Genomic DNA, 6,255 nt, shown 5'->3' with positions numbered 1-6,255 from the left:
AAAGTTCATACTGAATATGACCCTTTTAAAATTGAATCTTTTTATCTTCTTGTGGAAAACAGACTTTTTTTTTTTTTTTTTGGGTCCAGTTGTGGGGCCTGAACTCTGGGCCTGGGCGCTGTCCCTCAGCTCTTCAGCTCAAGGCTAGCGTTCTACCACTTGAGCCACAGCACCACTTCTGGATTTTTTTCTTTTTGCTTATGTGGTGCTGAGGAATAGAACCCAGGGCCTCATGCATGCAAGGCAAGCACTCTGCCACTGAGCCACCTTCCCAGCCCCGAAAACAGACTTTTAAAAAGCAATTGTGTTCAATTGTGTATCTGTAAAATGAACTTCTTTATTTGTACATTCAATGATTCTAGCTGATGTTCCCAAAATAAATCACAAAGTCAAATATTCCCACCAAGCTAAGAATAGGAACAAGCTGTTAGTAAGAAGAGTGATGGGTGAGAAGTAGACCTGCCAAGACCAAATGATTAAAAATGATTCTGAGTTGAAAAAGCAGAGATTTTCCCTCACCTCCATATGTTACAGCTTCTTACAACCATAGCACAAATGTTTTTGTGATGTGCACTGAAAATGGCAGAATTCCTTAAGCCTGGGCCTGAAAGTATAGTCTCCTTTCATCTCCCACCCTGTGGGGTGACAGTGGTATGGATGCAGCTCTCTAAACCTTTGGCTTTTTCAAAAGCAGACAATCGATCTAAAAATGTCTATACTCTTATTTTCAATAAAGGAAAATAAAAATGTATTAGAAAAAGAATATTGAGCCAGGCACAGGTGGCTCACGCCTATAATCCTAGCTACTCAGGAGGCTGAGATCTGAGGTCCATGGTTCAAGGCCAGCCTGGGCAGGAAAGTCCGTGAGACTCTTATCTCCAATAAACCACTAGAAAACTGAAAGTGGCTTTGTGGCTCAACTGGTAGAGTGCTCGCCTTGATCTGAAGAGCTGAGGGATAGCACCCAAGCCCAGAGTTCAAGCCCCATGACCAAAAAAAAAAGAATAATGCTTAATGTATTCCCATCTCTAGCAGAGAGGGAAAGCTAGGAATGGGATTCAACTGCATCAGAAGGGTAGGGTGGACACAGGAATTATTAGGCACAGGGCAGGGCCCGCAGAATGTGCTTTTCCTGTCCCTGGAGGATGTACAGATGATGCTGTGGTATACAGTTGAGGGCGGGATAGGTTGGTGAGTGTAGCAATGGAATCAGGAATGCAAAATATTAGTTTGGAATAACAGGCAGCTCTGTTGCTAAGGAATCCTAAAAATAGGCTATGAATGAACGAGAGGGCAAGAGTAGTGCATGGTTTGGGGGGTTTCCTTGGGCAACCCAAACCTGACAAAAACAAGGCAGAACTGCTTTTTGTAACTTCAGAGGAAGAAATAAGCCTGAGCAGCTGAATCTTAATCACAGCCATCTTGCAGAGCTATTCTTGACAGTCTTCTAGCTTTCAGAGCAGGCCAACTCCAACATAGAGTCCTTAGACTCACAGTAAAGGCTCAAGTCTCAGGTTCCTGATAGGTAAAATATGGGTCCCCAGTATCTATAGCAAATGTGCTAATTTTTACATACATTTGTACTGCCACTTCCGGCTAATTTTTTCAGACTAAGTTCCCAGCTTGGACAATCTTGGATTCAGAGATTTCCACCCACTGTGCCACAGCACACACTCTGATGAGCAGTGGCAGAATCTAAGTGATAAGAAAAGGGTAGATTCATTTATTTTGGAGAAAAGTTGTTTTTGTTTTCATCCTGGATAAGCTGGATAATTTTTTAGAATCATCATACTGAAAATATTTTAAGAGTTCATTGCTTATCAAGTCAAGGGAGAAACTCTGTGGGGAATAATGTGTGGGAAATTTGCCTGCATGTTTGCCACACCTCTCTCTGATAGTCTATGCTGTGTTATTTGTTTCCCCCTAAGAGAGGTTCCATTAGAGATTGTGGCTTTTATCTGTTAAATGAGGCTTGCTAGGGTTTACATTTATTTTTCTGATGTCATCATAATGAAAGACTTTGCTCACCAGTTTATTTTTCTTTTGATTGATGGCAAAACATGGTAGAAATGATATCTGGTCGCTGTGTGGACATTGGAAAGGTGGCAGGAAAGTGGAGAGAGAAGATAAAGTGGAAGGGACTATACCTTGAGGAATGGAAACCCTGACTCTCCTTCCCTAAGCAGGTGTGTTACTGTATAGCACAGCAGGTTGGATTCACATTCTCTGGGTCCTTTTGATGCCTTTGTCTGTGTTTTCAAAAAGCTGGCTACCAGGAAGAAAACTCAGGACTGTGTTTCTACAAATTTCTATCCTTGCTAACAATACTATTGATTTGTGGCCTTGGAGGCCTTGGAGTCAGTAACAGGATTATATAAAGGACATCCCAATTCAAGGAGAAAAAGCATGTGTCTTAACTGTCATTGTGATTCAGTGCTTTATTAATGTCTTTTCCTGGAAGATTCTGTTAAATTTAAAAAGAAAATAATACCTTGTATAGGGTACTACATCATTACTAGACATTATCTTCAAAACAATGATTGATAAGGATAAAGGACACAGAATAGACTTTTTTTTTTACATTTAAAACTAAATATACAGGGCCATTGGTGGCTCATGCCTGCCAGCTACTCAGGAGGCTGAGATCTGAGGATCATGGTTAAAGCCAGCCTAGGCAGGAAAGTCTGTGAGACTCTTAACTCCAATTACCCACTCACATAACCGGAAGTGGCATTGTGGCTCGAAGTGGTAGAGCACTAGCCTTGAGCAAAAAAGCTCAGGGACAGTGCCCAGGCTCTGAGTTAAAGCCCCATGACTAGAAAACAAAAACAAAGAAAATTAAATGTAATTTAGGTATAGTAAATTTCATATGCAGTTTTTATGTTGTTGACAAACTTATATAGTCATGAAAACACCACTGTAATCTAGATATGGAATGGCTCTACCACACCAAGAAATTCCTCTGTTGGATATTCTCTCTCCCTCTCCCTCCTTCCTTCTCTTTCTCTGTCTCTGTCTCTCTGTCTCTGTCTCTCTCTATCTCTTTCCTAGACCCCAGAAACCACTGATCCATGTTCTCTTCCCACAGGCTTGCCTTTCTAGATAATCATGTAAATGAGTTCATATAGTATATTGCCCTTTTAACCTGACCCTTTTGTGTGTGAGTACTGAAGCTTGAACTCAGGGCCTGAGCACTGTCCCTGAGCTTTTGTGCTCAAGGCTAGTCTTGAACCACAGCTCTACTTCTGGCTTTTGGGTAATAAATTGTAGATAAGAGTGTAACAGGCTTTTCTGCATGGGCTGGCTTTGAAACATAATCATCAGATCTCAGCCTCCATAATGGATAGGATTACAGGTGTGAACTATCAGTGCCCAGCTAAACCTGATTTTTTTTTTAACACTAAGAATCATACATTTGAGATCCATTCATGTTGTTTTGTATATCCGTAGTTTAACCTTTTTAACTGCTAACTGTTGTGCCAATATAGGGCTATACTATTTATTCCCTAGTTTATTCAGAGACATTAATAAGAGACTGCCATGGACTAAACTGTGTCTCTTCTAAGTTCATATGCTGAAACCCTAATGTTATAACTGATGCTCTTATGAAGGAAGAGCTTTCTGTCTTCACACCAAGGAAAGCTAAGTGAGCATTCTGCAAGAAGCAGCTGTCCACAATCCAGATAAGAGGCACTTTGCCAGAAACTGAACTGGTCAGTCACTTAAACTTGGACTTTGGCCTCCAGAATTATGAGAAAATAAATTTCTACGGCTTAAGCTACCCAGCCCACAGCATTTTGTCATAATAGTACACGCAATCCACTGGTCTGGAGAAAAAAAATTCTAGCTAGACTTCTAGTCACTATTAATTACTAATGAAGTAATTATCAGTCATGTAATAAACCACTCCCTAAATATAGTGGCCACGGTGAATAGTCCTGCTTAATGAGCTGGATAAAAATGTATGAGAATACCATGAGGATATAATCATAGCTGCTCAGGTGCTAAAATAGAGAGGATCAGGTTTGAAGCTAGCCCAGGCTGTGTCTATGAGACCTCCTCTCTAGAATAACTAGCAAAAAAATAAAAAGCTGTTCTAGAGGCATGGCTCAAGTGTTAGAGCTCTCGCCAAGCAAGCTTAAGACCCTGAGTTCAAATTCCAGTACCAATAGACACACAGTCCCCTCTCCCACAAAAAAAAATCCGTGAGAATAAATGAGCACTCACAGTTAGAGCCAAGGGTTCCTTTCATTGTAGAGAGAAACTGAAGAAAAACTGGAATGAGATAAGAAGATCACAAAGTTGGCGGACTCAACAATGCTACTAACTGCTTCTGGTTTTTGTGTTTTTTTAAAAAAAATATATTTAGTGTCTTTAAGTTGCACAAAGCAGTTAGCATTCAGTAAACTAGTTTATAAGTATAATGTTTTACAACTGATGTCACTACTTTCATCACTTTCCACCATCTCCTCTAACCCAAATCCTTCCTTAGGTGGTTTTGTTTTTATTTTTATTTTTGCCAGTCTTCAGAGCCACTGTTCCTGGGCTTCTTTTTGCTCAAGGCTAGCACTCTACCACTTGAGTCACAGCACCACTTCCGGCCTTTTCTGTTTATGTGGTGCTGAGGAATGCTAGGCAAGCACTCTACCACAAAGCCACATTCCCAGGCCATTCCCCCCACCCCCTTAAAAAAAAAAAAAGGGAACACTTCTCCAATCTGTATGTCATCCTTGAACAGGGATCTTGCTAATCTGCTCCGAATCATTCCAACTTAAGTAGATGTGCTGCTGAAGAAAGCACCTCAGTTTTTAAAATGAGTAGTTTTACTAAAACAATTTAGCAGAGTAATGCTCATTTCCTTCCTTCTACCAAGAAGGAAAACTCAGTTCCCCTAGGGATTTCCTAAAGAGGTTTTTCTTAGACAAAAGGTGTCTAAGAAAGGGCCCATTTCCTGGAGGTGTTTGCTAGAAAGTAGGTTCCCAGACCAGGCCAGTGAGAAAATTCTGAAATCCAAAGGTTTATTTTGTGTTGTGTTTAAGTGAGATAATTCTGATGCAGATAATCCTAGGACCTTACTTGCAAAGACAATTCCTTAGAGATGGCTAACTCCTCCAAACCATTTAGATACATCAAACAAAAGGCCACATTTAAAATACATCATAACTTAAATTTAGCTCCTGCTTCCTAGAAAGATATATACATTGTAATGATGATATATTTGCACATGTATATAACATATAGAAAGTGGTCATTTATTTCAGTGTATTTATGCAGAGAAAGCCAGATACATTGATGTTATTGAGAAAAGTGCATCTAAAGGATTGTCTTTCTAGGATCCAGGAGTTTCTTGCATAAAAATTCTTCAGTCAAAACCTAGATGTCAGGATGTGCTAAATGATGCACATCCTCTCATGCCTTTTAGTGGGTTGAACCCTGAAGGGAGTAAGTTCCTGTGAGTGTCACCATGGGGTATCAGAGGAAGACAGCTGTCCCTGGCTTCTGGTCAGCAATCTGCAATGTTTGAGTACTTCTGAATAGTCTGCTTAATAATTTGGAAAGTAGAATGCATCTCTCTGATGCTCACTAAGCATTTTTGGCAAGTAATTTAGGCACATTTATCTTCTTTGACATTGGCTAATGGAGCTAGCTACTTCCCTGGAGCATGCTGAAAGTGACTTAGCTAAAATGTGTATATTCTGCACTTTACAATAAGGTATATGTGTCTCCCCACCCCTCCCCATTTCCCCAGATGGAAACAGCCTACCATGGGCACCCAGCCTAAAAAATTAAACTAATGCATATTCCAGTAGCTGTTTAGTGGGGGTGTTTGTGATCTTAACTCCTGGGATCTGAGTAAGGCCTCAGATCTTTTTAGGGCTGGATTCTGGTATGTTTTCAAAGTTTTAATCAACCCTGTCAAATATATTCTAGCTTAAAAATATTCCATTTAAAATGGAGTGGGAAAGCAAACAGAAGTTAATTAAAAGGAATATTCTGGTGCTTTACCCAATGCTTCAATTCCTGAACCTCAGGAAAGTGATAACAGTAGGAAAACATGGCTTATTTAGACAATGTTACACGTGGCTTTAAAATTGGAATAAGCGCTAAAGGTGATGATGACAGCAAGGACAAAGGATAAAACGACAGTTGTTGGGATTTATTTTATCTGTAGTATCTTTAGAATGCCTAATTAGAAAAACATGGTCTTCAAATTAAGGAGAAAAAAGGGAAGGGAGTGAGCATCCAGGAGAAAGA

The 6,255-nt window shown here is 40.0% G+C and overlaps 1 non-coding gene across 1 annotated transcript; it reads right to left on the bottom strand.

Annotated features, from left to right (window-relative positions):
- Nucleotides 1-4,693: 4,693 nt before the first annotated feature.
- Nucleotides 4,694-4,800, bottom strand: LOC122118268. Its single transcript, XR_006149308.1, has one exon. It is a non-coding gene; the product is annotated as a U6 spliceosomal RNA (small nuclear RNA).
- Between the last annotated feature and the right edge of the window lie 1,455 nt (nucleotides 4,801-6,255).

The sequence above is a fragment of the Dipodomys spectabilis genome, unplaced genomic scaffold (assembly GCF_019054845.1).
Source record: "Dipodomys spectabilis isolate Male_0828 unplaced genomic scaffold, ASM1905484v1 ptg000147l, whole genome shotgun sequence".
NCBI lineage: Eukaryota > Metazoa > Chordata > Mammalia > Rodentia > Heteromyidae > Dipodomys > Dipodomys spectabilis.
This window is presented reverse-complemented; position numbering and strand designations above follow the sequence as displayed.